This window comes from Mus pahari, chromosome 1 (assembly GCF_900095145.1).
Source record: "Mus pahari chromosome 1, PAHARI_EIJ_v1.1, whole genome shotgun sequence".
Lineage (NCBI taxonomy): Eukaryota > Metazoa > Chordata > Mammalia > Rodentia > Muridae > Mus > Mus pahari.
The window spans coordinates 73,764,732-73,775,412 of NC_034590.1; the positions used below are offsets into that span (position 1 = coordinate 73,764,732).

The following is a 10,681-nucleotide window of genomic DNA, read 5'->3' on the forward strand; positions in this document are numbered from 1 at the left end:
CTTTTTTTTTTTTTTTTGTATATTGAATCATCTTTGTATTTCTGGGATAAAGCTCATTTGATCATGGTGGATAATCCTTTTGATATGTTCTTGGATTTGGTTTGCAAGTATTACATTGAAAATTTTTGTACCTATATTCATAAGGGAAATTGGGCTGTAATAATCTTTTTTTGTTGTGTTTTTATGTGGTTTTGGTATCAGGGTAGAGGTGGCCTTATAAAATGAATTGGACAATGTTCCTTCAGTTTCTATTTTTTAGAATAATTTGAGGAGTATTGGTATTAACGCTCTTTAAAAGTCTGGTAGCATTCTGTACTAAAACCATCTAGTCCTGGGAATTTTGGGTTTGTTTGTTTGTTCGTTTGAGAGAATTTAGGTCTGTTTTAATTGCTTATCTAATCTTAATTTAACTTTGAAAGTGGCATGTATCAAGAAAAATTTCCATTTATTTTTAGATTTTCCAATATGTTAGAGTACAGGTTTTTAAAGTATGTCCTTATGATTCTCTGGATTTTCTCAATGTCTGTTTTTATATACCCCTTTTCATTTCTAATTTTGTTTATTAGATATTCTCTTTGCCTTTAACTTAATGTATATAAGGATTTATCAGTTTTATTGATTTTCTCAAAGAACCAACTTTTTGTTTCATTGACTCTGTAATTTTTTTATTGTTACTGTTTCTATTTTATTGCTTTCAGCCTTGGACATAATTATTTCTTGTCATGTATTTCTTTTGGGTATTATTTATTATTCTTAACTTTCAGGTGTGATTCTATGTTGTTAGTATCAGATCACCCTAATTTTTTTCATGTAGGCACTTAGTGATATGAAGTCATATCTTACCCCACTTTTATTGTATCATATAACTTTATGTATTAAATTTAATTCAATTCCAGAAGGTCTGTAATTTCTTTCTTAATTTCTGTCTTGACTAAGTTTTCATTTAGTAGTGAGTTGTTAAGTTTTCATGAGTTTGTAGGATTTCTCCTGTATTTGCTGTTGATATCCAGTTTTAATTAATGGTGGTCAAACAGGATACATGGTGTGCTTTCAGCTTTCTTGTATGTGTTGAGACGTGGTTTGTGTGGGAAAGTTATTAGAGAAAGTTCCATGAGGTTCAGAGAAGGATTATTCTTTTGTGCTTGGGTGAAATGTTTTGCAAGTATTTGTTAGGTCCATTTGGTTTATAGCAGCAGTTAGCACCAGAATTTCTCCAGTAGGTTTTGTCTAGATGATCTGTCTATTGGCAAGAGTGAGGTATTTAAGAGTGGGGTACATCACTGTCAGTGTGTTAGGGTCAATGTGTGGTGAAAGCTGTAGTCCTGTTCATCTCAGACATTAGTGCCCTTGTGTTTTGGACATAGATGCTATGAATTGTAATGTCTTCTTGGTACAGCTTTTCTTTGATAAATATGCAGTATCTTTCCCTATAGTTTTGATTAGTTTTTGCTTAAAGTCTACCTTGATAGCTTTTAAAATGGTCACAAGAGCTTGCTTCTTAGTTCCATTTTCTTGGAATACCTTTTTCATCCTTTTACCCTGAGATGATGTCTATCATTGATTTTAAGGTATATTTCTTAGATTCAGCAGAAGGATGGATCTTGAATCCCTTCTGTTAGTCTTTGTCTTTTTATTGGGGAATTGAGTTGGTTGTTATAGAGCAATATCGATGAATAGTAGTTGTTAATTCCTGTTATTTGTTTATTGTTGTTACTTGTTTTTGCTATTGTTGTCGTTGGTGTGCATGGTGTGTGTATGTGTGTGTGCGTGTGTTTGTGTTTGTGTGTGTGCGTGTGTGTGTGTGTGTGTGTGTGTGTGTGTGTGTGTGTGATTTGCTGGTCTGGGATTAGTTAATCTCTAATTAGGTGGTATTTACCTCCTTAGATTGGAGAGGGGTAAATTTGTAGATAGATATTGCTTAAATTTGGTTTTATCATGGAAGGTCTTATTTTTCCATCTATTGTGATTAAAATTTTTGTTGGGTATAGTATTCTGGACTGATATCTTTGGTCTCCAAGTCTGCAGCATATTTTCTATACCATTCAGCTTTTAGAGTCTCCATCAAGAAGTCAGGAGTAATTCTAATAAATCCCCCTTTATATGCTACTTAACTCTTTCCCCTTGCATCTTTTTATATTTTTTCTTTGTTTTGTGTATGAAGTGTTTTGGTTATTATGTAGCAAGGGGACTTTCATTTCTGGTCTAATCTATTTTGTGTTCTGTATGCTTCTTGTACTTTAATAGGTATCTCTTTTTTATGTTAGGAAAATCTTCTTTTATGAGTCATTAAAAATAGTTTTGTTGTGTGATGGTGGTACATGTCTTTAATTCCAGCACTCAGGAGGCAGAGGTAGGTGGATCTCTGAGTTCAAGGCCAGCCTCATCTACAGAACAAGTTCCAGGACAGCCAAAACTATTCAGAGAAACTCTATCTTAAAAAGACCTAAAATAAATAAATAAATAAATAAATAAATAAATAAATAAATAAATAAATGTTCTGTCCCATGATCTGGCTCTTTTATCCTTCCTTTATTACTACTATTTTTATATTTGTATTTTTCTTAGTGTCATGCATTTCTTGGATGTTTTGTGTCAGGAAGTTTATAGATTTAACATTTCCTTTGAGTGATGTGTCCATTTTTTCTATTGTGTTTTCAATGCTTTAAGTTCTGCTTCTATTATTCTGTTTGATGAGGCTTGCCTCTGTGGTTCCTAAACTTTTCATTTCCAGATTTCCCACAGTCTGGCTTTTCTTTATTGATTCTATTTCCATTCTCATGTCTTGAAATATTTTCTTTCACTGTTTATGGTTCAGTTATGTTGAACTACTCAGAGCTTGCTGTGGTAAGGTTGCTGGGCATACTGTCCCAGCTGTATTGACTATGGTTTCATGCTATTGTTTAGGCATCTGGGTTGATAATATTCTAGGTTCTGATATCTTGTCTTTAAGGTATCTCATTCCTTGGTTTCTGTTTTTTTTCTGGTTCTTGACAGTGTTGTGGCTGTGTGCTGCTGGTAGGAAATTCTTCTGGGGTCTTGATTGGTATGGGCACTAGGGATTTCTGGTAAATAAAATTTTTCTGGGTATTAGGATTGCTAAAATTAGGATTGTGGGTTGGACTGGTCGTGTGTTGAGTGTGTCCACAGGAGGAAGCAAAGCATGGTGTTCCACCAGAATCTACTTTTTTTGTTTTTTTGTTTTTTTGGATTTTTTGGTTTTTTGAGACAGGGTTTCTCTGTGTAGCCCTGGGTGTCCTGGAACTCACTCTGTAGACCAGGTTGGCCTCAAACTCAGAAATCTGCCTGCCTCTGCCTCCCAAGTGCTGGGATTAAAGGCGTACACCACCCTCCCTGGACAGGATCTAATTATTGCCCTGGAAATGGGGCAAAAGGGAGGAGAGGCTACAGAAGAATATCTTCAATAATATCTTCTATAAAGCTGGGGATGATACTGAGAGATTGAACTTGCAGATTGAGAATGGAGGGAGAGGTAAAAATCTGCAGTTCTCCTATGTGTTTCCTTGTCTGAAGCACCCTGTGGGCTCACAGAGAATGCCAGCTAGAGATGGAGGCTGGAATAAAGGAAATAGGGAGAGAGCTCTGTGGGATCCACTGGAGTTAGGGGCAGGGTGAGAAGGTGGCTATAGTTGGTTTCTTCTGCAGAGCTAGGGATGAGACTAGAGGATTGGATTTGGGGGAGCTGAGAGAGAAGTGAAGATTTGCAGTTAGCCTAACTGTTTCTCTAGTTGGAGTCAGGAACCTGTATTAATCATAACAAAGAAGTTTCTCTGGTGAGGGCTGGGTGACTAACCTATGCTATAAAGACAAAAAGTTAGGTCATTATAGAATAATAGTACCAGGTTCTCTTCTGGAGCCTATGACCAAACAGCCTTGGGCTTTTTGTACCAGTAGAGGTTCTGGTTTATGGAGTAGGCTTTAAATCCAACAAGATTGGATTCTGTGGTCATAATAGACATATCTTGTCAGCCCGGACATTTTAGTAGCTCATAGAGTTCACAACTGAAAATGATTGTTGTTTTTTCTTGCTTAGTAGTGTGCTTATAAAGCCAGTCAGCATGGATGAAGTTTCCAGATAAGTAACAAATTGGTCTCTCCATATCCTATGACTTATGCATGTGCTACTTACTGTCAAGTTCTGGAGAGATACCAAGAGCAATGTAAAAAGCATGCAATGATACAGGGTGTATGGCATTTTACATATAACTCTTACCTGGCACTGGAATTTTTTATTTAATACCCTATAGTGTTTGGGCAAGGCATTACAGAAGGTTAAATCTATTTAAACCCTCATGTGTGTTTATATGTTTGTGTATGTATGTATGTACATGTAAATATTTATAGAAGCTTCTATATTAGTTGATTTCCATATGACCTTTTCAATGGTCCTTAGTGTTAGTTACCTTCAGCAAGACTCCCTCTAACTCTGTCCTGTATCTCCTATTCAATTAAACCTGGCCTATTCCATTCTTACTCCTTTTCCTAGTTATACCACTTACTGTCTATCTGCCTATTCCATTATTACTCCTTTTTCTAGTTACACCACTTCCTGTCTATCTGCCTTGACTTAAATCCCTTTACTAGTTTCTCGCATTTGCAGTATCTATTGTATCAACAAATAAGTCTGGTGATAGACTCAAGATTAGTTGTCTGTAAGCTATCTTATTTTAAGTTATAATTAAATGTATTTTTGACCATTGTTTCTTGGCTTCCCTAACTTTCTATTTAATAAGAAAACTCTCTCCTCGTGTTTCAGTCACCTTCAAGATTCTGAAACAAAATGTAATAATTTTTGTAAGAAGATGAAGGAAGACTGAGTTCTACACATATGCATGGTAAAGGCTGGGTAAAGAAAGAACATGGACTTAATTTATAATGTTTGCTTATGTTGTTTGAATGGAGAATGTTTCACTTTTATATACAGTAAAAATAATTGCTGGGATGTCAGAATTATTTCTGGGTTTTGTGGTAGTTAAGGTGTGGCTAGAAATCAAGTGAAGGCAGTTAAATAGTAGAGATACATACATGGTAAATAACTTCTAATTTCTAAGGCTAGAAAACAATAATTTGAATGTTTTCACCATAAAGAAATAATATTTGACTTGATTGAAGCCTTATACAACATATAGATGTGATTAAACGTGAATATTTATTATATACATATATAGTGTATATTTATTATATACAATTACAAATTATATTACTATAAAACTATATACATAGTTTTATAGTAATATAATTTATTATATATATATATATATACTTATATATATACACACATCTCATACATGGTATTTTTTTGAATGGTGAAGTAAACAAATGCAAATAAAGTCTATTAGTTTCTCTCATAGATTAATAGATCATAATGATTTTTGACTTTTTTTCTTGCTAATTTCCACTTAGATTGCATCAATACTGAGTCCTTGCTTAAGGCAGAATAACGCTTCATAACCTCCAGACATTTATATTCAAGTTCTGCATAGATCAAGAAATGATCAGATAGTTACTGTTGAAATTTCAAGCTTAGTCTTTCAGAATTAGTCTTTTTTCATTAATCATTTTATTCACTTATATTTCAAATGATAGCACCCTTCCTAGTTACCCCTCCACAAACCTCCCATCTCCTTTCCCCCCTCCCCTCTCCCCTGTCCCCCTTGACTCTATGATGGTGCTCCTCTACCTACTCACTCACTCCTTTCTCAACTTTCTAGCATCTTCCTATGCTGGGGCATCTTCCCATTGATGTCAGAAAAGGCCTTCCTGTGCTACATATGTATATGGAGTCATGGCTCACTCCATTTATACTCTTTGGTTGGTGATTTAGTCCCTGGAAGCTCTGGGTGGTCCAGATAGTTGATATTGTTCTTCATATAGGGTTGCAATCCCTTTCAGCTCCTTCAGTAATTTCCCTAGCTCTTCCACTGGGGTCCCTGGGTTCAGTCTGATGGTTGGCTGTATCTGCATCTGTATTGGTCAGGTGCTGGTAGAGCCTCTCAGTGAACAGCCATATCAGACTCCTGTCAGCAAGCACTTCTTGGCATCAGCAATAGTGTGGGGCTTTGGTGTCTGCAGATGGGATAGATCCCTAAATGGGGTGGTCTCTGGATGGTCTTTCCTTTAGTCTCTGTTCTGTTTTTTGTCCCTGTTTTTCCTTTTGACAGGAACACTTTTGGGTTAAAAAATTTGAGATGCATGGGTGGTAGCATCCCTCAACTGGGAGCTGCGCCTACTTACTCGAGGTGGTCTCTCCAGGTTGTATCTCCGTTTTGTTGGGTATTTTGTCTAAAGTCACCACCATTGGGTCCTAGGAGCCTCTCGCTTCCCTGGAGTCTGGGATTTTCCAGTGGCTACCCACTGTTCCCCATCCCCCACTGCTACACGTTTCTAGTCATGACCCTCTTTACTTCTGTCCTGTCCCTTCCAATACCTTGCCCCCTTGCCCCCCCTTCCCTCTCCCTCCTAGGTCCCTCCTTCCCTCTACATCCTGTGATTATTTTGTTTCCCCTTCTATGTAGGATTGAAGCATCAGGATTTCTTAAACTGACTCTGTCTAGTTCATCTTGTCAAGTTGAAGTTCTTGTTTAAAGTTTCAGCAGCATTGATTCCTCTTGTTTGTCCACCATCTATCATAGGACTCAAAGGTCTTTTCTCTCTGTGCAATTGGCTTTTGAGTTTTGGAACTCCTGAGGCCTGAGCCAAGTCTCAGTCCACAGGTTTCAGATAAGTAGCTTACAGTTTGAATCCAGCTATGCCACTTAGAAGCAGTATGATCTTTGACATATTATTAGTCTGCATCTAATTTTCCTTCTGTATAAAAAGCTTATCATACCTATTTTCAAAGATTGCTGAAGAATTCACTGAAATGTCAGGCAAATGATCTAGTGTTATTACTTAGCCCCTATACATTAACTGCAGAAATCTAACATGATCTTGAATACATGGTAATCGTCCAAATGCACTTATTTACAGAGAAACACTGCAGGATTGAACAGAAAATACTATATGTTTCTTTGTATCTATGTGATCTAGTGTAATTATTGGGACTTCTTCATATTAAATATATATTAATTGAGGGATAAATGACCTCAGTTGTCTGATAGTTAACATAATTATTAGAACAGATATTAATATAAAGAGAAGAGCATATTACCTATTCATCTAACACGTGTATATTGCATTTCAAATCTCTCACTTATGCTCAGCACTTCTCTGTTTACACAAACCTTGGAAGTGGCTTTACTATGTCAACTGTTATCAAAACCTCTAGTACACAGTAAAATTGGCAACAATTTTGCTAGGTAAAAGAATTCTGCATTATTGTATTAAATGTGTGAAGAAACACTAAAGCTGTATCATTTTAAAAGATATTTATTAGAAATAACATGAATAATTTATTTTATAACAGAATTCTTTACATGCATAAATAAATACCTAGTCAGAAAGGTAAGCAATTGTTGTGCTGCATTATAACTATAGGAGAATTTTAATCCAACAACATGACTGCTTTGGCAAGGGATCATATGGAAAGACCTTCTAGATTTGTGTCATACAGCTGGAATACAGACACACCCTTGGTACACACCTTTAGTCCCAAGCAAGGGCTTCTAAATGAAGGGCACAGTGAGCACGGTCAGTTGACTTCAGACATGCAGTATAGTTCAGGTCCATTTAGTTCATGCAGTCAGTACAGTTCAGTTTATGGAGTTCAGAGGCAATTTTCTAAGCAGAATAATTCAGTCAGAAACAGAGAGAAGGCAATTTTAATCAGTCAGCTTGGAGAGGAGTTTGGGCCAGAACAGCTGAGTTGAATTAGCCAGCCAGAGTTCAGAAAGAGGTAGAAAGGGTGAGTTTATTCAGCAGTAAGCCTCTGAGACACTTACATTTGGTGAATAAAAGAGACTTATGTATAACAATTCTTTTTCTCTATTTAAAATTTATTATATATATTTAAATATATTTATATATTATATATCATATATAAAATATATTTATATTTAAATATAATATTTTATAAAGCCAATAATTCAGTAGCATTGTGGGACTTATTAAATCATTCTTGATGCAACTACTGCTTAACAGATGCATCAAATATTACTTAACATTATGAGAATAAATTCTCAAAGAACTATCAGAAAGGATAAAGAAAATACTCGTAAGGATTATCTTATCTGTAAACATAATACATCACTACTAGTGCTCATATCTAATTTGTAGACAAAAAGTACAACATCATCAAATTATATTTGATTTATGATAGGATGTATCAAAATACATGCTTTTAAAAAATGAGTACAAACATAACAAAATGATGTGGTTTATCTTTGCCCATATCCTTGCTTACTCATACACTATATTTAAATCAGATTTTAAAATTTAATTGTGTCATACTGTTGAGAATAGAAATATGAATCACTTCAACGTTAACTTAATTTTTATTTTACATGTGAGTTCATTTGCCTAGGCTCTGCTCTTTCTTCCCTGGAACATTCGCGTGACTCGACCTCTTATCTGTTTGTTCTTTACACTGTAGACAATAGGGTTTAGCACAGGGGGGGAGGAGGAGGTAGATATTGTCCATGAGCATGTGCACAATTGGTGATATATGTTTCCCAAATCTGTGGATCATGGTGGCACCAATGAGAGGAATATAAAATAGGAGCACAGCACAAATGTGAGAGAGGCAGGTGTTGAGGGCTCTGAGACTCTCAGCTCTGGAGGCAATGCCCAACACTGTCTTCAGGATAAATACATATGAGAAGAGAATGATGAAGGCATCAAGTCCTCATGTAAGGATGACGACGATGAGGCCATAGAGGCTGTTGACACGGTTGCTAGCACAGGCTAGGCACATCGTATCTTGGTGAAGACAGTATGAATGAGATAAGATATTGGGATGACAGAAGGGTAGACTTTTTATGAGAAATGGAACTGGGAAGACCACACAGACTGCCCAGGCAAGGACAACTAGTCCAATCTTTCTAATAACACCATGAGTGAGGATAGAAGCATAATCCAGCAGATTCCGGATAGCCACAATTCTGCCAAAGGCCATGGGAAATAAGACTCCAGAATCTACTAACCCAAACACATGGCTGAAGAACATCTGTGTCACACATGCATCAAAGGGAATCTCAGGGGCCTTGAACCAGAAGATGCTGAGCATAGAGGGCAAGGTGGACATGGAGAGACTCACATCAGTCAGAGCCAAGATGCAGAGGAAGAAATAATAGGTTCATGGGGGCTCTGCTCTACCTTGACAACTGCTCGGATAGTGCCATTTCCCAGGAGGGTTAGTGTGTAGAGAAACCCAAGGGGAAAGGCCATCCACCCACGGGTTCTTGTCTGTCATCCCTGGGATGCCTGTTAGAATGAAAACTGGGCTACTGGTATGTGATCCATTCAAGTTTATCATGGTGTTCTCTCCACTAAGTTAACTCTTTCAGTAGTTCACTTACAAATTGAAATATAGTCTCACATGAGAGAAGTAAATAGCTTTATAATTGCAAAAATAAAACAACAGAGGAAGAATAAGTTTAAAAACAAATCTCTGCACGTCTTTTATATTACGTTGTCCTTATCTTTCCCCAACAGTTCATATGGGTCGGGTTTTTTTTTATTTATTTGTTCACCTGAAAAATGAAAAATGACACTAAACATTCCATGTTTATACAGTAGAGATCTTAAATCTCAATTCTTTTGACAATTCTCAGGGTTTAAAAGAAAAGAAACAAACATACAACCTATAGCCTAGAGAAGTGAGCTAAAAATAATGGAAAAGCCACTAAACTCACTTCCACAGTGACATCTAATTTTACCTGCCCACATTTATACAACCTACACACAGTTATTCATTTGTAATGTAAATGAAGAAAATATCTAATAAAATTAAAAAAAAAACTCAGAGAAGTTCAGGTATCAGTCAAAATTAAAGTCTGTGTAAGGAAATTAAGTATACCTGTTACATTAGGTATTCTACACCACATATAGTCCATAACTGGTTTTGATGTTTTCATGTGGAAAAAAGTAATACTTGCAAGTTTCTTGCAGATTTCCCACTCAGTTCCCACAATCTTCAGTTTGCGTATCATATTCCAAACCCATCTTCTCACTATTTCTGCTTTTTGCGTTTTAGTCTTTTACCTGTAGGTACCAGTCATCTGACTCCTTTCTCTGTTCTGTTCTTTCCATCTCAGCTGTCAATCATCTCTGCTCAAGGTGCTTGCTCTACCTGGCTCTAGCATCTCACCTGGCTCTTACCAGAAGAGGAGGTTGTCTGTCCATTCACTGTCCAGCTAAGGATGTGTGCACACAGCTCATGGATCAGCTTACCTATAAGGAACCCAAAGCACAAGTGGCACTGCCATAAGTACCCTTGGGACAGTAAACTAGGTACAGAAATTAGATGTTCCCCGGAGGCTCCACACACTTTATAAGATCTTTATATATTATTTGAGGCTAGTATGAAAGTTGCTGTTTCCCTGATTTCCTGCAGTCTGATTGTAGTTTGCATATAGGAAAGCTACTACTTTATTAATACGTATGTTTTAAAATATTTTCTTTCTTTTCTGAACTCAGGTAAAATTTATACATCTTATTTGAAACCTTACTATCCCTGGGAAGTATTTGTATACAAATCGTAACTTTTTTTTTTTTTTTTTTTTTT

General features: G+C 36.3%; 1 pseudogene; it reads right to left on the minus strand.

Annotated features, from left to right (window-relative positions):
* Positions 1-8,475: 8,475 nt before the first annotated feature.
* LOC110312742 lies at positions 8,476-9,430 on the minus strand (annotated as a pseudogene).
* Positions 9,431-10,681: the final 1,251 nt, after the last annotated feature.